Source organism: Pteropus alecto, unplaced genomic scaffold (genome assembly GCF_000325575.1).
Source record: "Pteropus alecto unplaced genomic scaffold, ASM32557v1 scaffold146, whole genome shotgun sequence".
In the NCBI taxonomy this organism is placed as follows: Eukaryota; Metazoa; Chordata; class Mammalia; order Chiroptera; family Pteropodidae; genus Pteropus; species Pteropus alecto.
Genome location: NW_006442107.1, coordinates 23,979,305 through 24,001,062, shown reverse-complemented (window position 1 = coordinate 24,001,062; position 21,758 = coordinate 23,979,305). Strand labels below are relative to the sequence as shown.

The 21,758-nt window shown below is 38.1% G+C and overlaps 1 long non-coding RNA gene and 1 other non-coding gene across 2 annotated transcripts in view; both read right to left on the bottom strand.

Moving 5' to 3' along the window:
- The window catches only part of LOC112469266, a 235,465-nt gene that overhangs the window by 120,021 nt on the left and 93,686 nt on the right, over positions 1-21,758 (bottom strand). The window lies entirely within an intron of this gene.
- Positions 11,103-11,221, bottom strand: LOC112469386. The gene has a single exon (XR_003042614.1). It is a non-coding gene; the product is annotated as a 5S ribosomal RNA (ribosomal RNA).

Here is a 21,758-nt window from a genome sequence, read left to right as displayed (position 1 = left end):
ACGATGCAGGACAGAAGGGTTTGGCACAAAATATTTGATGTGATGAAGACCCAGGATCTACAACCAAGAATACTTTATCCAGCAAAGCTATCATTTAGAGTAGGACAGATAAAGAGCTTCCCAGACAAAAATAAGCTAAAGGAACTTATCACCACCAAACCAGTATTGCAGGAAATGTTGAAGGGACTTCTTTAAAAAGAAAAAACATGTATCAAAAACAGGAATAAAGAATAGTAATAACTATATTCCTATCAACTGCCTCAAATGGAAAAGAATGAAGTGCTCCAACCAAAAAATAGAGTGGCTGAATGGATAAGAAAACAAGATTTACAAGAGACTCACTTTAGATTAAAAGACATACAGACTAAAAGGAAGGGGATGGAAAAAGATATTTTCTTGATGGACCTAGAGGGTACTGAGCTGAATGTAATGAGTCAGATAAAGACAAATATCACATGATTTTACATACATGTAGAACCTAAAGAACAAAATCAACAATGACAACAACAAAAGAGGAAATAAACTCATAGATATAGAGAATATTTAGAGGGATACTAGATGGGAGGGGAGTTGGGGTCCAAAAAAGGCAAAGGGATTAAGAAGTTCAAATGGATAGTTGCAGAATAGACGTAGTGATGTAGAGTGTAGCATGGGGAAGATGGTTAATAATGTAATAAATATGTAAGAGGGAAGAGGGGTACTAGATTTAGTGGGGTGATCACTTTGCGAGTTATATGGATCTCTGATCACTATGCTATACAACTAAAACTGGTATATTATTGTATGCCAACTATAAGTGAAAAAAAATCCTCATTGAATTATACAATGTAATACAAGCAACTAATTGTCTATTATATTTCAATAAAGACAGAAAAATAAAACAGTGGCTTCCAAAATTTATTATGTATAGGAATCATCTTCAGAGGAATTCAAGGAACATTCTCTAAAAAATGCTAATGTAGAAGAATAGAGGTGCACAGAAGAAGAAACTTGAAGTTTCAAAGAGTCAAAAATGTGGTAGAAGTAAGAAAGTCTTGAAAGAAACTGGGCACGGGTGTGGCTTAGACCTTGGCTTATTTTCAGCAGAGGAAGAGAGTTGGAGTTTTTTCAAATGCTGCTGCCATACACTAGATATCCTTCTCTTCCTTAATTTCTCTATTTAAAAAATGAAGATGCTATTTTTCCTTCCTTGTATTTATTTAGTTAAGGGTTAAGTGCCACTATTGAAGAGTTTGAGACTTTCTAAGCCTACAAAAAAATGTTAAGTCACTTGAGCCTGAGAAATGATTAGATAATATACGCAGGAGGCTTTGCAACCTATCAGTTTTTTATCATTGGAGAGCAGGTAGGATTTTGTTTGTTTGTTGTGGTTTTGCTTTTTTGAAATATGGTTAACTAATAGGGGCCTGTCAACTTGATGGATGCCCAGATAGCTAGGTAAAATATTATTCCTGGGTGTGCTTTTTTGAAATATGGTTAACTAATAGGGGCCTATCAACTTGATGGATGCCCAGATAGCTAGGTAAAATATTATTCCTGGGTTTATTTTTGGAAGAGATTAGCATCTGAGTAAAGAAGATGCCCTCACCAATGCAAGTGGGCATCAGCCAATCAATTGGGGGGTATGAATAGCACAAAAGATGGAGGAAGGGAAAATTTGCTCTCTGCTTGAGCTAGAAAAGCCATTTTCTCCTGGTTCTTGCGTCTTCTGACTCAGACTGAATTACCCATCAGCTTTCTTGTTCTCCAGTTTGCAGTGGGTAGATTATGGAGCTTCTGGGCCTTCATAATCCTATGAGCCAATTTCTATAATAAATCCTCTTTTTCATTGGTTGTGGAATGTGATGTTCCTTTTCAGAAATTTCAATGCCAGTATTGTTCCCTCAGGCCAGTAATTCCCAGGCTTTGATATTTTAGTTTAGTGGTGACCATTATATTTGTTTTCTTAGTGAGAAAATCTAAGCATCTGGGGCCCTGGTTCAAGGTTACGTGATGAGGGCATGGACCCCAGCCCTGAACTCACTAACAAACTTGAACCATAATTCAGGAGCAGTGGTTGAGCCAGGAGACAAGATGGGGCCAAATTCATGGCTTTACTATTCAGAGAACTTGCCAAACACACTTCAACCTTTCGACAATGACCCAATTTCCTTGTTTCTTAACCCGGAATTATATGCAGCGTTTTTTGTTTTTTGTTTTTTTCTTGTTTAAAGTATTATCCTACATGATCATAGGCACTGGGATTGTCAGTCACAATATCTTACTAGTTCATCTGCATTTTGTCTCTCAGTCCAAGACTTTCCTTTTCATTTCTTTAACCCACTGAGGAAATATGAGCCAATTAACATCACCATGGATCATCCCATCACTGTTTATAGGAGCAGACAATATAAATTAAGGCCCCAAACAGTTTATCCCTACACTTAATTTTCATAGACTCTGCCTTTAGTCTTCCTGCCCCATCTAAGGGGGAAGTAGAGTTAGCTAAGACACATTTCTGAAGGTCACAGCCCAAGGACACAGCTCACAAAACTGAGGTTAAATAATATTATGGAATGCTTCCCCTCCCTCACATTTTACCATCAACACTGACACCAGTGGGGCCTCAGTATCACAAGAGTGGGCTGTAGCTGAAAGACCTGCAAGATACAGAATCTCTCTAAGGAACAGTACTTAGAGAAGCCCAAAGTTCACAGGGGAGACAAACAAGGATACAAGAATTTGAAGCCTCTGGTACCTACAGTTACACAAACATTAAACACAATCTAATTTATACTGTGGGCTCCCCTAGTTCTCGGTCCTTTGTGTTTGGACTAACCAAGCTTTCCTAGGCTTCCAGCTTGCAGATGGTAAATAGGAGGACTTCTCGGCATCCGTAATTGCATAAGCCAATCCCTCACACTCTCATAATAAATCTCTTGAAAAAAAAATTATATATATCTGTCTTCCGTTTCTCTGGAGAACCCTGACTAGTATGGAACCTCTTATACTTTCAAGTAATAGCCATATTAAGGACAAATCTATGGTGCAATACTGATCAGGACATGCCAGAGGCTCTATAAATTAGTAAGATAGAATTGAAATTTTCATATTCTAAATGAATTGAAGAACCCTTGGATGTTCTTCTAGTCTACTTCTTGATTTCTCTACCTCTTGGTACACCTATATATCTATTATTGTTAAGCAAAAGGTGATTAAATATCAACCCCCTCCTCATTTTCTAGGCAGAAATTGAAATTAGACCCTTCTAAGGCATTACGATTTGAAAAATGACAGCCCAGCTATCTAGGATAAAGTACTTTTGGAAATATAAAATTAATATATCCTCTCTTTTCTTGAGGTATCTCCTCTCCCCAGCCTGTTTGGAGGTAATGGCCTTATGAAGGTGAAACAAACAGGACCATTAAAGCAAAGTCTTCTCTTCCCAAGGAGATTTGACCTAAATAAAATTATTCTCTCTAATGTCCTGGAAATTAGAAAAGTTCTGACTTTCCTTAACCAGTTCCCCGGTACTCTGGAGAACTTTCTGGTTCTCCTCATACTCAATATATTCCTAGAAAGATTTTTTCCTTCTTGTGCATTTAAACAATAATACATAGATATTCTAAAATTTTGTAGGCATATAAGCACATTTAAATTAAAAGAATGGTCATGCTTTTTCCCTCCAGTAAACATATTTTGAGTACCTCCTATGTGTATAGCACATGTGTACAGAGAAATTAAAAAAAAAAAAAAGACATAAGGTATTGCTCTGAATGGAGCACAGTCAACAAGAGATGCAACATATAAGTATGTAGCATTTCGCTCAGAGAAAAACAGAAATGACTTTAGGTATTTCAACAAATATATATATATATTTTTTATAATGAAGCAACATGTTCATTGGTATTGATACAAAGACTTACATGGGTCTTTTCTTAAGAGAAAAATTACAAAGTATTCAAGTTACAATTTTTAGATAATCTTTCTACATTTGAGACTCAGGTTGTAACAGGTCAGTGTAACCCCATCATGACATTTCTTTATAAAGTTTAGAAGTTACTGGCTTTGTGCTTTTCAGAATATGAGCATCTAGGGTTTTGCCCCTTTGGTGTCTGAGAATAAAAATTTAAATAGTGAATTGGTTACACCTGTGGTGGAAGCATTGCTAAAACAAATAGGGGTGGTAAAGCCACCCAGAGATTAACCAAATCAAGAAGCCACTACCTCATCTAGAAGGACAGGGAAGGAGGTGTTAATGGAACCACAGAACCCAGAAACCTCAGAACAGATGCAGCCTCTGCTGGAAACTAGAAACACATTCAGAAGCAGAGAAAGAAAGGGGTGGGGGCAGGGATTTCCATTCTTCTGCCCTCCACTATCTGTCCAGACAAATTTAGTTGAAGTGATAGTAAGAGAGCCATAGAAATGAAGGGTGAGGAATGGACCTGAGAACAAGCAAGAAATGATTGGTATGTGAACCAATGGTCCTTATAGGTAACTACAGTCTGTATTCTCGTTTTGGCATTTCAAAGTAAGTTTCCAGGAGCCCTATACTTGCAAGGGATCTTCACAGTCACATGTACGTTCTGAAAACTAGATTGCTCCATCCAGTTTTGATTATGCCTTTTCTATATATCCCATCAGCTCTTATATACTCAACTGGCACAGTTGACAAAGTTTGACACATGTTCATTAGTGATTTTTAGGATGTGAATATTTTGTCTCATGTATATTATAAGCCTCTCTCAGCCCATATAGTATCTCCCTCTGCAACTTGCATCCATCCCCTACACCCTCACTCTTGCTCTAGACACCTGGGATTTTTAAAGTTTAAGCCTGTATTTCAAGAGACTAGCCTAAGGTAATACTTCATGAAAAAATTTTTCTATGGCCAAATAAATTTGAGAAAAGCATATGTTGTTTTCATCTTAGAGATTTGCAATGAAAGTTGGTTAATTTAAAGACTCAGAGAAGTCCTCCAGGGTTTCTGAAGTTAATTGAACACAAAACACTTTTGTTCTTATAATGTCTATTAATACCCCATGAATACACTTTGATAAACACTGATTCAGATGATGTCACCGCAATGTCAATCTCAGCATCAGTAGTATTTATTGTTCAGGGCATTGTGTAAGGTACTGCTAGAGATACTGGATTGTAAGATACAATCTATTCCCACAGATGATTATAATAAAGTTGAGCCAGAACATATAAATAAAGAGATAAATAATAATTTAAGGCACCATGGTGTAAGTACCAAATAGGTGGTCCAAACGAAAAGTGCAGCAAGGATGCATAGAAGGCAGGATTGTTGTGAGCTAAGTGGTTGGGGAAGGTTCTAGAAGAATATAAGTCTTGAGTTAATCAATCCTTTGTAGGAAACATACACACACACACACACACACACACGCGCGCGAGCGCGCGCGCGCACACACACACACACGCGCGCGCGCGCGTGCGCGAGCGCGCGCGCAAAAATGTGGATGGCAAATCTGGGAAAAATAAGAGGACTAGTTTAGAGTTATTCAGGTAGGGTCAGAGTGTAACATACCTCGCTTCAGTTTCTATGATAAGGATCTGGATCATCAATAAGGAGCATTATTATGCAGGTCCAGGGAGCTACCAGAGGTCTTTGAGTGAAGAGGGAACATCTCAGAGGTAAGTATGTTTATAGAAAATTGTGCTTCCCTCTGTATTTAGAACAAAAGTATTCAAAAAAGGCTTCCTGCTTTGAGCTTTGTCTTAACCTAGCCTCCCCCGCAAGAGCATACTCTAAAACAAGGCCTGGTGTACGAGTACTTTATTTTGGGATGTGATCCCAAGGACCCAGAGGAGGAGACTGGGATGAGTATAAGAGAGAAGAGGAGAAGCTAGTCTTTCAAGTTGTTTACCTCTGTGAGCAACTGAGGCTTGATCCCCTTGGGACCCTCTCAGAGAAACATGAAGAATGTATCTCAGAATTATTAACCCAAGAGATGAAAGAGAGAAATATTTATCTGCCAACTCCTATCCCCCATTAAACATCTGTTAGTTTGCATATGCTCCAGAATGCCCAAATGAGTTTCTGTAGGCATCCCACTTTGTGCAAGCAGTTAAGCCGTGGGGCAGAAAGTAAGAAATACACAGCGAGGCTGATACGGTGTTGTCAAGTTACACCTACGTGCAGCTGGTGATCTCAGCAATGGCTGGAGTAAAAAGTGGGGTCTAAAAGAATGTCTGCATAAAAAGTGTCTGATAAAAACTTCAAAGGAAGATCAATCCAGCCCAACACCATATTTCCAGGTTCCTACATATTCCCTTTTCTTAAATTCTTTGCACCATGATTCTTGTACAAATGATCAGCTCCAGGATTTTTAGCATTGTTCTTTTCCCCTCTTTCCATTTACCCTTATTATTTAAAGAAACAGAAAAGAAAGAAAATAAAAATAGCCAAACTATAAGGAATATGTTTGTTTCAAATTATTTATACAAAAAAAAAAATCATTTTTCAGAACTATTTAAAAAGGTACACTTGAGGGCAAAAAGACCACCAGAAGTTCCCAGATAAGATGTGCATGCTCTGTAGGCAAGAACTAACTTGTATGAGAAAATTTTCAATAAATTTTTACACTTCTAGGACAGTTTTGCATCTCCAATCAGAACAAACAAAAATACTAAGGTCATTGTCCCGATCATCACTCTAGACGAGGTCTTCTTTGGCAGAAGCCATTCTTGGAGAAGTGGTTCTTTAGAACTGCCACAAACCAGCAATATTCATCATCTAGTCATTCAACAAATATTTGTTGAGGACCTACTATGATCCAGGTACTGTTCTCAGCTTTGGGGATAAAATTTTAAACAAACAGACCAAGTCTCTGCCTTGTGAAAGTTACAATCCAGTTTCAGGGAAAACATATACAAATAAATATATATGTTGGATAGTGACAGAGTTATGAAAAAAAAAACAATATTAGGGAATAAGAGATTGCCAGGTGAGGAGTGGAAAGAAGGATATTATTTTGCATGTATTGGGAAATGTGAAATTTTCAGAGAGGCATGAAGGAAATGAGGGATGAGCCATATGGATATAAGGGGAAGAAACATGCCAGATGAGTAAAACGAGTGCCAAGATCCTGAGGCAAGGTATGCTTGGCTTGTCCATGGAAAAGCAAGGAGACCAGTGTAACAAGAGCAGAGTGGGTAAGATAGAAAATGAAATGAGAGGGGACAGAGAGGTATGACATAGGACCTTGTGGAGATGACGAAGGGCACTGGAGGTCATTATAGAATGATTGGCTTTTACTCTGATTGAAACAGGAAACCATTGAAGGATTTTGAGCAGAGAAGTCACATCAATTTTATCAGTTGCATCCATTTTAAAGAATCATTCTGATTGCTATGAAGAATAAATGTAGTGGGGCTGAGGTAGAGGTGAGGAGGCCAGTTAGGAGGCTAGGCAAGAGATGATGATGGCCCAGATGAGAATGACAGCAGTGGGGCTCCTGAGAAATGGTAGGGTTCTAATTACATTTTGAACATAGAGTTGACAACATTAGATGATGAATTAGATGTGTAGTATAGGAGAAAGTGAAGAGTCAAAAATGACTCCAAAGTTTTTGGCCTGAACAACTAAAAGAAGGGAGTTGTTCAAGGAGGATTGCAAGCTTGGTTTCAGAAAGAATCAAAAGCTCAGTTTAGGGCATGTGAAGTATAAGATATTTAATAAACAAGTGGGAATGTCAAGTAGGCAGTTGAACGCAGGCAGGCAGGCAGGTCTGTCTCTGCACAATTCCGAAATTATGCACAAATTTCAGTTACCATGGTTTCATTAAATAACACCAGTTCTCTAACGAATTCCACTTACTCACAGTACATTAACTGTGAGTGACAGCAAACAATATAACTTCCCTGCTTCCTCAGCCTGTAAATAACAGATGCATAATCAGTGACCAATCACGTCACTTCTTTCAGAGCCTGCTTGTGATTGGTCACTGTGCATCACTTATTCAGTTCCCACAGACAGAAAAGTATGTTATCGTGTTGCCTCCTGGTCTCCCAGTGATAAACCTATATGACATTCCACCAGAATGGGTACTCAAAAGAAGAAATTGGCCAATAAAGATGAACGTGTAGCAAAGAAAAAAGTGATAACACTGAAAGTGCTATTTGAATCAAACAAATGGAGTTATAGAAGGAATAGCTGACGTGGGAATGTTGTCTCTGCCACCACTCAAGAGATACTACCTGTGCAGCCAGGTGAGGCAAGCTTATTGACACAAAGAGGGAGAATGGTTGTAACAAAAGATTAAGATGTCCCAGAGGAGGTAATACTGGCAAAAAAAAAGTTCACATTAGAGAAACTCCTGGAGATATTTCACAACAATGAAAGCACAAAGGCTAAAATGTTAGAAGTTAATTCAACCTTAGAAAAAAACTATGACAATTCACTGAGGCATAGAAAAGATGCTCACTCCATACCTTGTTACACGACATGAAGACAAGCACGGTTCGACCTGCTATTATAAGTATTTTACAAAGTAATAGAACACTAATTCTCAATGTTTCTAATGTTTTAAATTAGTGTAAATTAAGTAAATATGTGTTTTTTAATACTAGTTTGTATTTATTCATTTCCCTATATATTTATAATTGACAGTAAGTCTTTAATTTTGACATTTTAAAGGTTCCAGAACAATCATATTTTTCTCATTGATCATTAAAAATGCTGCATAGTTTTAGCTCACATGATTGTTACACACTACTGTGAATTTGGAGTATAGGAGAAGAGGTCCAGGCTGGAGACATAAATATTTGAATTTTTAGTGGATAGACAATATTCCAGGATGAGATCACAGGGAGAACACATGTAGATGAAGAAAAGGTCTAAGGACTGAGCTCCAGGGAACTGCAATAATTAGACATAAAGGAAAGGAGGAAGAATCAACAAAGAAGGCTGAGAGGGAGTGGCTAATGAACTAGAAGGAGAACTGGGAGGTGTCCCAAAGCCAATGGGAGTTTTCAAGGAAAATAATCAACTAAGCTGCTGGTTAGACAAGCGAGACAAGATCTAGGAATCGACTGTGCATTTGGCAATATAAAGGTTGTGGGTACCTTGACAAAAGCTGTTTCAGTAAAGTGATCCAATGAGAGCCTGATTAAAGTGAATTCAGGAGAGAATGGGAGGAGAGGAAATGGAACAATAACTACAGGCAACCCCTCTGAGAATTTCTGTAGGGCGTGGCTGGAATAGATGTGAGCGCAGGGAACTCTTTTTAAGACTGATGCTGTCACAGAACCTTTGTATGCTGAGCAACATAATTAACAAGAGAGTTAATGCCAGGAGATGTTGATGCCAGGAGAAGAGACAATTATCAAAACAATGTCCTTGAGAGAGGGTAATATCTTGCACACAAGTGGGGTTTACCCTGGATAGGAACAGGGCCTAACGAGAGGGCCAGACTCTTGACCTCTTTCAGGATTCAGTTGCCTCAACTATAAAATGAAACTGGACTAGACAAAAGTTTCTCAAAGTGTGGTCCGCAGAGCAGCAGTATCAGCATCACCTGAGAACTTATTAAAATGCAAATCTCAGGCCTCATTTAAGACCTACCGAATCAGAAATTCTGAAGTGGGCCCAACAACCTGTGCTTTAAGGAGCCCCCCTGGGGATTCCAATGCCCCCTAAGATTTAGGACCAGTGGATTAGATGATCTTTAAAGTATAGTCTGGCTCTAACATCTGTGAATCTATGCTTTAATAATCCGTTCCTGCCAATATCTACTTAATAAGTTTTTATAATATTTTAGTACTATTTTTGAGTAAAAAGTTTATAAAAACAAGCTGTTTCCTAATTTTTGTCAGTCAGCAAAAGCCAAACGTCTGTGTCAGCCTCCACAAACGATGTTTAAGATACATAACAACGTTTAAGATACATAATGATATTTATGTATCTTAAAATCATGTTCTTAACCATTTCTAACACAATTTTTTCAGGGTAGAGTGTACAATTTAGCTTTGAGGGCATCGATAAAGCTTATATGTTTTTCCTGTCATTTTGGTACTATATGTATAATTTTTAATGAAAAATCTTTGGGAATTAAAAGCCTCTGCTCTCAAGTTGTTTGGCACTGTTTTGTACTGCTTGAAGTGCATTCTTATTCCCCAGAGGCAGAGCAGACAAGGAAAGACAGGTGACATTAATCCGCCCCACACTGTTGTTCTTTGTGAATTTGGGTCTCTCCAGCCACACACTTGGAGGAAATTCCATACAAACAGAGGAAGCCAAACTCTTTCTGGGAGAACTTAGTAGCTGACTTACTACATTCGACGTTGATGCCTACAAAAGATAAAACCTGGGAAAAGACCACAGGTCCCATTCTCCATTGTTGCTGCCCGGGCCCAGGGTGTATGTCTGAAATTTCCCTGGGTGTGGGGGGGGCGCCACCAGAGTGCAGCTGCCTGTGCAGGATTGCTGATGTTTACAGTAGCAAGTTAGTCCTGCTTTATGCCAAACCATGTTGTTTCTTGTTTTAAAGATGAGAACAATTCCTTCTCTCCCCAGTCCATTGTTCTTTGGTTTACTAGACTTTCAGGAGCAGGAAGCAGTAAATTATTAAAGAAAAACGTGTAAATCTCACTAGGGTGTGCTCCTTGACTTTGTATGAAATTTAGCATACCTGATCAGATGGGATGGTATGCAAAACGAGTCCTCTCTGCTTTGTGGTAAGTTGGTTAGGGGAAATGAAATAAAAGTCATTAGACACTTTCCTGAGTCAGTGTCTGCACCCTTCTGGAAGGTCCAAGCACTGCTTAGTTTGATGGCTCCAGAAAGCCAGCTGATTAGGGAGCAGTAAGGACGCCGCTGGCCAAGGAGAACGCTCACTGCCAGCAAGCCCTCTCTCCGTGCTTTCCCAAAGTCTTTTCCTTATTTAATTCTATTAGTTAACATCGCATTTTCTTATCTGTGTCTGTTAATAATGAGGGAGGAGAATAAGTATAAGTATGTCCTCAATCACTGAAAAAAAAAAAAAGATTGACCTTAAAAGTATAAATTCTTTTCTTTTTTTTTTTTAGGTGAAGCAACCCTTGGTTGACCTCACAGATTGCAAAGACCTTGTCAGCTTACAATCCCTTATTTTTTAAGCCTACAGCACCTGGTCTTCCTAGGTGGTCTCCCATCCAAGTACTAACCAGGCCCAACCCTGCTTAGCTTCTGAGATCAGATGGGATCGGGCTTGTTCAGGGTGGCATGGCCATAAACATAAATTATTTTCAAAACACATCTATCGAAAGCCATTGTTAAAGAGACGACAGCAGATGCATAAAGAAGTTACCTATAAAATAAATAAATCGTCTACTTCCTCATTCTATTCAACAAACCTTTCCTGAACACTGTCAGTTCCTGCCTGGCTTAGTCACCTCCATCTGCTGCAGTGGTTCTCATGCCTGGCTCAACACTGGGGTCACCTAGAGAGCTTCAGAAGTGACTGAGGCCTGGGTCCTATTCCTAAGGATTCTGAGGATTCATAAAACCTCTCCTCGGACAGTTCTAACATGCAGCCGAAGTGGAAACACTGCTCTGCTGCTTCCCCCTCTTTTCCCCTCAGCTCCCCATCTGCCCTTCGAGACCAGTACCTCAGGTTTCCCCTCCCAGCAGAAGCTGAGATAGTAAAAATGGACCTGGTAGTTCTTAGGACATGGATTCCCAAGTTACCTGATATAAGAATCATCGCGGCACTTACCAGATTAATGCAGACTCACTTCTCCATTGCGATGATAAATAATGACTAATCGCATTATCTGAATTATCATAAGTAAGCCAATTACTTTAAAACATTTTCTTGAATGGCTGTTCCTAGCTTCTTAGATTCTGTTTTCAGTAATATATAAGATGAGGCTTAGAGGACATCAGCATCCACTCAAGAATTGAATGTTGCACTCAATTTAATAGTTAATAGATAATAACCTATTTAAAAGCATAATAAACACTAATTAGTAGTTCAGGGTTAGAAAGAACTTTAAAGATGACCTAGTCCTATTATTAATCTGAATCACTACAAATCCCCAAATCAAGCAGTCATCCAGTTTAGACATGAATACTCCTCAGTGACAGGGAACTCATTACTTCTCTAGGCAATTCATTTCATCTTTAGTCAGCTCTGAGATATGTGTGTGTGTGTATATGTGTGTGTGTGTGTGTGTGTGTGTGTGTGTGTGTATCTCCATTGAAAAACTATGAAAAACTATTTCCCTGTATTTCTTTTAATTAGAAAGTTTTTTATTTTGGAAATATTTTGTAGAATTTTTAAGATGATGAGACAGTTTATAGCAAGGATGCAGTTTCTCTACATAATCAGCTAATGCATATACTACAATGCCTAACAGGTGGCAGGCAGCATGCTGGCACTGTGTACACATTGGTAAATAAAACACATTCCCTGCCCTCAATGTACTTTCAGTTTAATGATGTAAAGAATAAACCAGGACTTAAATACTTTGTGATATGTGATAAAATAGGGTTAAATGCAGAAACACAGGAGCTTATCAGAGGGACACCTAATCCAATCTAGAGGATGAACCTTCCTGAGAAGTGACATCTAAGTTGAGGCTAAAGCATGAGTGGCTCTAAGTCAGTGTTGCCAGTTTTTGCATAGTATGAAGAAATGGCTTTATCTTTTCCCCAATGCCATATTGACTCTTTCTTCACTGATGATAACTTTCTATTTACTTTTGCTTTTCAAAGCTGAGAACACAAAAAATGCAATCTTATATCTGATTTAAAAGCTCTAGCACTTTCGATGTATTAGGACTAGGAGGAGGATGAAGGAAAGGGACAACCATCTCCTTACTTAACTGGATGCAGTAATGGCTTGCTCAGTGCATCTCTGGTTAGTGTTGACTTTTCCTGAAGCAAATTCTCTTACGGGACACATGCATGAGTTCTTCAAAGGGCCTTTTGGGTCCTCCCCACTACCCAGTTCCAAGATATCTCCCCTCCTCCACCCTCACCCATGGGTCCATCCCACAACCTCTAGAAACTAGTGCTCCTTGCCAACAAGTAGTCTTTGTGACTAAGGTATTGGCAAGGTGTCTTAACTCACCTACCTGCTTCTCATGGTGTCCATTAACCAGTTTGCAGAATATGAGGTCAACACACACAAGGGAAAAAAATCATATTTCTAAATACTAGAAATGAACAATCGAAAACTAAAATTTAAAAACAATATCACTTAGAATATCTTCCAAAAAATTAAATCCTCAGGTGCAAATTTAACAAGAATGTGCAGGCTCTATGCACTGAAAACTACAAAAATGTTAATAAAATAATATCTAAAGAAATGAAGACACATTCTGTGTTCACAAATTAGCAGACTCAATATACTTAAAATGTCAATTCTCCTCAAATTGATCTATAGATTTAATACAATTCCAATAAAAATCTTGGCAGAATTTTTTGTAGATAAATATGAGTTGCTTCCATAATTTACATGGAGAGGCAAAAGAATTACAATAGCCAAAATAATTTCAGAAAAATGCCAAAGTTGGAGAACTCACACTACTGATTTTTAAATTACTAATAAACATGGTAATTGAGGCGGTGTGTTATCAGAGAAAGGATACAGCTATAAACTGATGAAATAAAATTGATGCATACAAATATGGTTGATTACTTTGAAAAATATATGAAGTAATTCAAAGGAGAAAGAATATTCTTTTTAATAATGGTGGTAGAATACTTATATATTCTTATACGGAAAATTAACCGCAAACTAAACCTTATGCTTTATACAAAAATTAAATCAAAATGGATCATAGGTCTAAATGTAAAACAGAAAACTATAAAACAGAATAAAACATAGGAGAAAATCTTTGAGACCTCAGGTTAGTCAAAGAGTTCTTAAACATGACACCAAACACACAATTTATTTTAAAAAATTAAATAATTGAACTTATCACAAATTAAACTTAATCAAAATTAAGAACCTTTACTCTGAGGTTCCTTGAAAAGCTAAACATAGAATGACCATATGACCCAGCAATTCCACTCCTAAGTATATGTCAAAAGGACTGAAAGCAGAAACTCAAACAAATACTTATACACCTATGTTCACTGCAGCATTATTCACAATAGCCAAAAGGTGGAAACAGCCCAAGGGGAGACCAAATGAATGAATAAACAAAATGAGATACATACAAACAATGGAATATTATTCAGCCTTAAAAAGAAATGAAATTCTGATATATATTATAACACGAATGAATCTTGAAAACGTCATGCTTAGTGAAATGAGCCAGTCACAAATATTGTATGTACTTAAAGTCTCTGCTTATATGAGGCACCTAGAATGAGTAAATTTATAGAGACAGAAAGTAGAGTAAAAGTCAATGGGAGAAGAAGGAAATAGGGAGTTACAGTTTAATGGGTACAGAGTTTCTGTTTGGGGTGATGAAAAAGTTTTGGATATAGGCAGTGGTAATGTGGTAACATTGCATGCCGTTGTTATAATAAATTGTGCACTTAAAATAGCTAAGATGGATATATATCTTCACGATTTTTTTTAAAAAAGGAGAGAGGGTAAACCTTTTCTCTGTGAAAAACACTGTTAAGAGAATGAAAGCCCAAGCTATAGACTGGGAGAAAATATTTTGCAAATCACATATCCATTAAAGAATTTGTATCCAGAATATATAAAGAGTTCTCAAAACTTAACAATAAGGAAAAAAAACTATTAAAAAAAAATGGGCCAAATATTTCAACAGATACTTTACCCAAGAAAAAATAGAATGGCAAATAAATTTATGAAAAGATGCTCAACATCATTAGCCATTAGGCCAATGCAATTAAAAGCACAATAAGATATCACTACACATCTATTAAAATACTAAAATAAAAATCATGACAATAGTAAGTACTGAATGGAACAACTGGAACTCTCATGTTATTAGTGAGAATTTAAAATGGTACAGACACTGGGAAACAGGCAGTTTCTTATCAAATTAAACATATGCTTATCCTATGACCCATCAATGACACTCCTACTTATTTATCCTAGAGAAATAAAAATTATGTTCACCCCAAAACCTGTACATAAATGTTTATAGCAGCTCTATTCATAATCACCAAATCTGGAAACAACTCAAATGTACTAGAATGGGTAAATGAATATAAAAAAAAGTGTGCATCCATCCAATGGAACACTTCTTAGCAACAGAAAGGAACCAACTATTGATACTGTCTTAGTCAACTTAGGCTACTGCAACAAAATATCATAGATCAGATGACTTAAATAACAAACATTTATTTTCACAGTTCTGGAGGCTGGTAAATCCAAGTTCAAGGTGCTGGCAGATTCAGTTTTTGGTGAAGGATTACCTCACAAGACAGAGAGAGGGAGCTCTGGAGTCTCTTTCTCTTTTTGTAAGAGCACTAATCCCATCATGAGGGCTTCACACTCATGACCTCACCTAAACCTAATTAGCTCCCAAAATACCCACCTCCAAATACAATCACAGTGCTGGTTAGGGCTTCAACATATGAATTTTAGGGGAACAAAAACATTCAGTCTGTAACATACATACAAAAACATGAATGAATATCAAAGACATTATGCTCAGTGAAAGAAGCCGGTCTCAAAAGATTACATACTGTATGTCTCCATTCATGTGATATTGTGGAAGGTGCAAAACTGTGGGAACTGAGAACAGTGGTTGCTGGGGAACAGGGAGAGGGGAGGATATGACAACAAAGAAATAGCATCAAGGAGTATTTGGGCTGTTAGAAGTGATTTTTATACTGAATGTAATATTCATTACACAAACTTATTTGTGTTAAAACTTTTAGAGCTGTACACCCTCTCTCTTAAAAAAGTCAATTTGACAGTATGTAAATTTAAAAATTGAATTAAATTAAAAGATGACATCAGATTCTAGTTTGGTAGCTAAACATCAGGAAATAACATTTATTTAAACCTAACTACTACAGGTGAGATCATTACTATTTATAAGTAGACTAGAGAGATAGTGTGTTTAAGGGAAAGAACATTTAAGGTAATGGAAATATAGTTAACCTTACAAATGTCAAAAGAGCAAAATATGTAGCGACAAATCAACACTACCCTGTCAATCCAACAGTGGGAATGAGGCTCACTGGGAGGGAAATACAATGTGCTGCTCCAACACCAGCATCCAGACCATACCAGGTGGGGTCTGAACCTGAGGAAGAAAAGATTAGTATGATAACAAAAGAACAGGAGCAATAGTCAGACCTGAAGAAGGCAGAGGTGGTTCCTCAGTGCCCACTTTTTAAGAGAGTGATTCAGACGGCCGCTGACTGGGTGTCCGAGCCCAAGAAAAGTCTTCAAAAAGCTTGGAGCTGCCTAGGGAATAGGGCCCCAGATGCAGGCATGGGAGTGAGTACTCCCTGAAAGGTGCTCTGAGGAGAGCTTCCAGAATAAATGCTAAAGCCCGAGTTAAACTCTCTCTGCACTAAGGTAAAAGTAAGGGAGAAACTTCCAGTGGAATCCTGCCAGCAGTTCACTACAAATAACAAAATTTCAATCTTCCATGCTTAGTTCTTCTCTGTTGAATGGAAACAGCAATGGACCAAATAGTTTACTTCTTTCATCTACTGGCGAGGGTGTGGCGGGGGACTCTCTTTTGGCTGTTCAGTTATAAGGAACTGTTAATTTAGGCTTTCATTGTGAAAGTAAATTCTCTGAAATAAAACAGGATATTACAGAGGTGAGTATATTATTTAAGGTTCTAAATATTGTATGAAAACGATGATGCACAGAATGTTATCTTAAAATATTTTTACGGCGTATACTATATAGTCTTTGCATATTTATTTCTGAAATCTATCCCTTAGTTTGGCAGAGTCGTATGTGAATTACTATAATCGTCCACCAGAGGGAGACACGAGACTGTGTTTTTCCCCTTGGGGCTTCATCAGGTTTAATGAATACTTTGGCCAAAATCTCTACCACATGTTGGTAGAGAATGAGGCAATTTAAAATGGAGAAGAGATTTATGGTTCTAGAGTAAGATAAAAGGACAAAGAGGAGAGGAGTGATTCTGACCTCCATAAATGTTCTGCTTTTCCTCTAGGCCTTGGGTGACTTTCTCCTCCTGATCCTCTGTCTGCAAAGCAAAGCTATTTATCTACCCTGGAAAGCAAAGTCTTTAGGATTCCTGGCATCGTCCAAGCTAAACAAATTGTATAGGAATACTCCCATCCAACCCACCCGCTGCCAAAGGAATATGTCGTTCAGCTCAAGGCGGCCTTTACTAAATTTCAGCAATCCCTCCAGAGATGATGAATGCCCTGACACCACACTATGGAATTTGGCAGAGGATGGGTTTAGTCTTCTTTGGAAGGTTTCCTTTGTTAATTCACTCAACAAAGAGGAAAAATTTACCAGGTGGCAAGTATTGTTTCACATTTTAAAAGGGGTCTCTAATAATAGGAAAGCTCTAACAATGAAATGAACCCATTATTAGACTCATGCAAAGGCTGCTCTAAAATAGATTTCTCAACAGAACAAGTTGTTAGTGTACTTTCCATTTGAGAGTCTAGAAAATGTTTGTATAACACATATTATGTGCAATGAGAGATTCAAAACTAGAAAAGACTTCTTGACAAACATATTAAGGAATGCAGCAGTACAACTATAAGGTACTGCTGGGATTTTTCTCTTCATCATTCTTTTAAAATAAATCAAACATATGTGATTGCACAATTATTTTCGTTCATGATCACCTAATTTCCCACATTAAGCCCCCAAACCAGATCTTGAAAATGAAAATAAACCTAAGACTTCAGTTTACCACCCACTTGGGAACAAACAAACACCTCTGCATGGCTTGGCCACAGACTTTTTAAAAAATGACTTTGAATCTCACTTTATTTTAATATCCAGGACTTTGAGGTTGTGGGGGATGCGGTAAAAGTAGGGTCATAATGGGGGAGTGCTTTTCTGTTAAGCAGACTGATAGGGGAAGCAGTGACGACTTAAGAGTACAAACTCGCAGATCCCTAGTGGGAAAGAACCCAGGGCCTTAGCATTCTTTTCCTTGAGCTCTAATCAACTGAGGGAACTAGCAAAAGATGACATAGAGGACTGGATTTTTTTAGTGCTATCCTCTCCAGCCATGGTTTCTGATGCAAAATGCTCTCCCCGACTCAGTACGGCAAGTGTTGCTGCAGCTGCAAATACTGAGTGAGCTGGGGCAGCCATGGGATTGCCACTGGGTGCCCATAGAGTTCTGTGGACAAGGGGCCCACAATGTCTGCCAGCATCTACGTGAACAAGTGGAAATTTTTCATCTGTGGTTCCAGACGACATAAAATGACCTGTTTAAGTGAAACAGAAATTTAAGAAGGGAAAACAAACCAGTATAAAACATAAACTGAGCCATGTCTGTTTTGGGACTCAAGGAGCAGAGGTGATCAGAACGACTGTAGAAACTCTGACACCTCACCCTTCCTTTTCTCCATGAACAGACACAGAATCGCAAGAACTTTTAAAGCCAAAGGTTAATCACTGAAGGGGATCAGCTTCCTTCTCCTAGGAACAAATTTGTGTAAGAAATCTGATGACATGTTCCTGGATTGACCATAAAAACCATTTCCCAAATAACATCAGCTAACTCCAGATTCTAACTTTGGGACTATCCCCGATTCATTGGGGAAATCATTTTATTAAATCAGTTTGGTTTTACCAGGGTATGATACAATTTGAAGAGCTATGTCATGCAACCACAAAGTTAAGTGTGAATGAAAATACTATTAATTAGAGATAAGCATTTGTCCAAGAACCTGCTGTAATCAGATCTTGTGGGGATTTAGCTCAGTACTTTGCTAGTCAGAAATGCAAAATGGATTTAGATGTGAAATGGAGTCCTCTGTCTTACAGGAATAGGTTGTGACCTTTTCTTTCTAAGAAAAAAATTGCTCATTTCATTACACTCGCCTTCCTTTCCTGATTAAAAAATCCGATCTTGAAATGAGCCTTAATTTTTGGTATTATCTCTTTAAAAGACTTTCTAAAAATTGCCTTTTAAACGTAGTTTAGGTTTGATATAAAGATAATTACAGTTAGGTTATAAAAATTTTTCATATATAATAAATTCTTTCAGAAAGTCTTTTACAAGATAACAAAAACTTAAAGCTTACCATGTATTTCTTTATAAAGAATGGAAATTAGACATGATAAAATGATCTAATTTCTTCACAATCAACTGTTTAACAACTTTTTAAATGTCAAAATAGATTTATCTCAGAGCTAATATATTTGTGCTTCCTAATGGCAAAGTTATAAGATAAAGTCCCACAAGAATGAATTCTAGAAGGCTTAATAATTATACTTTTAATTTATATGTGCTAACTATACAGTTGTATGTTATAGCTTTAAAAATTATGTTACACTCTAATGAAACCAATCTGGTATAATATAGTGATTTCCCAATGTGCCCTGGATAAAGATCAGAGAAACACATGACCTAGCCAAAGGAACAAAGCTAGTAGTTCAAGGTAGATCCAAGCCTGGAACATGTCTCCTAATCCAGCACTTTCACGGCCATCATGATGTTTCCCTCTCCCTCAGCCTAGTTCCTCACCGACTTAGCCTGTGCCCCAAACTCTCTTCTCGGTGCTGAGCCTCTGGACCTCCTGGGCCTGACCTCCCCAGTGCAGACCCTCACATTCTGTCCAGCCTTCCTCAGCTCATCCTTCTCTGATCATTATTCCTTGCCCTCTGCTTAAAAGGCCATGTTTACCATATGTCTAACACATTGTGAGCACCCACCATGGGCCAGACACTATTACTGATTAATTAATTAGTTAATTAATTCAACGTATAGTCAAGAGTAACCAACTACCTGCTAGATCTGGAGATAAGAAGGAGCGTGCTGTTTTCGAGAAGGTTTAATAAGATCAGAATATGAAGTTCCAGAAGGGACTGAAAAGAGATAAGCCTCAAGAGACAAGCCGAAAGGCAAATAATGGAGGAGTCTTGGTGCTATACAAAGGATTTTTAACATTGGTCTTCTAGATAGAAAGAAAAAGAACTTCAGTAAGGTATTGGGACTGAAGATGTAAATTTGGTAGTTTTTGATGCATCTATAATTCTTATCGAAGAATCTAGAAGTCAGTTTTATTATTTCTTCTCAACAGATTAAAAATCCTTAGTGCACATCCATTGGTTTTGCCTGCCGGAACCCTTTCCCTCTTCATCTCGTAACAGCTTCTTGCTTCTTCTAGTAAACTGCTCCTGCCTCACCCCAGGCATGTGGTTTGAGGGAAGCCAAGGCAGTGCCCTGTGCCTTCCAAGGCCAGTGACTCAAGCTGGGCCATTACAGTAGCTTACACCTCTGGCTACAGTCTTAGGGTGACAAGACCAGGAGAAAGAAACCCTATCTAGGTTTCTCTGAAATGCAACTGGGATGAAGGGCAAAGTTGTACACACATCAGGACGTAACTACTCGGCATATAGCACAGGGAGGCAGAACTGCAGTAGGAGGGACTCAAAGTGGGGCCCAAGAGAAGCAGAGAGAGGAGCCCCAATCACAAGAAGACCTTGGTTCCCGTCATGCTGTGTTATACCTCTACCTTTCCAGTTATACCAACAGTGAATCTCTTCCAGGACTCAAGCTAGTTCAAGTTGAGTTTCTGTCACAAATAACCAGAAGTCCCAAGTAATACAGAAACTGAGACTTAGGTTAAATGACTTGATCAAAGCAAGTGACAGACAGAACTGGGAATCAGACCCAGGGCATTCTGACCACTGCACCATGATGCAGAGTATGGAATTCAAAGGCGATGCCCGCTCTCCAGCTAGAGGAGCATCTCGACTATGTAGTGAAACAAATAAAAGAGTTTAAATGAGTCAAGAGCCAGGTTCAAATTCAGACAAGCTCAATTACTGCAATGTTAGGCAAATCAATTAATCTCTCTGAGCTTCATATGTCAAGTGAAATAAATATCTATAATAAATATCTATCCCGCTCACTTCACAGGTATTTGGTTAATTAAGGAGGCTAATACACGTGAGAGCATTTTGAAAATAATGAAGAACCTATCCCAAGGTAAGTGTTGCCAATCTTGATCAGCAACAGAAATGTGTATTAAGTCCATTCTCTCTTTCGGTCTGTAAACCTACAGTCTTAGGGGTGGGAAACAGAAATCCAGAATGTTATCTCATCCTTGTTAATTTCCATCTGAATAAACAGTCACTTCTGTGTTATTGTTGTTACCGAACATTTATTGAAAGCCAGACAGGGTCTTGGTGCCCTGGAAAATACAAAATCTAGAGAAGTCTCTGGGAAAGGCAGGAAACCCAGAGCAATGGTTGGCATGGTACTTGGGAACAAGAAACCAAAGGTGTGGCTCCCGAGTCCCCTTCAGAATTAATATGGCAGTATGTCCGCATTCCTGAGCCTATTCTGCACTGCCTTTTCTACCTGCCCCTTCCTCTTTCGTAGGGCATTTGGAAGACCTGTAGGAGAATTCAGTGTGCATGTCTTGGGGGGACAGAGCATAATGCTCTGTAATTAGGCTCAGTTCTGTTTATTGCAGACACCACTTCATTTTGAAAACAGAACCTTGTCTTTTCCTTTGGGGTATTTTTAATGACATAAGAATGTCAATGTTGTTTTGTTTGTTTGTTTTGTTTTTGTTTTTGTTTTTGCTGTACAAGTGTATCATGCTTAGACATTAGTACATTCTTTGTCCTGAAAATGTTCATGTAAGTCACATTTTGTCAAAATCAAATTATATCCAAAATGCAATAGGATCCCTG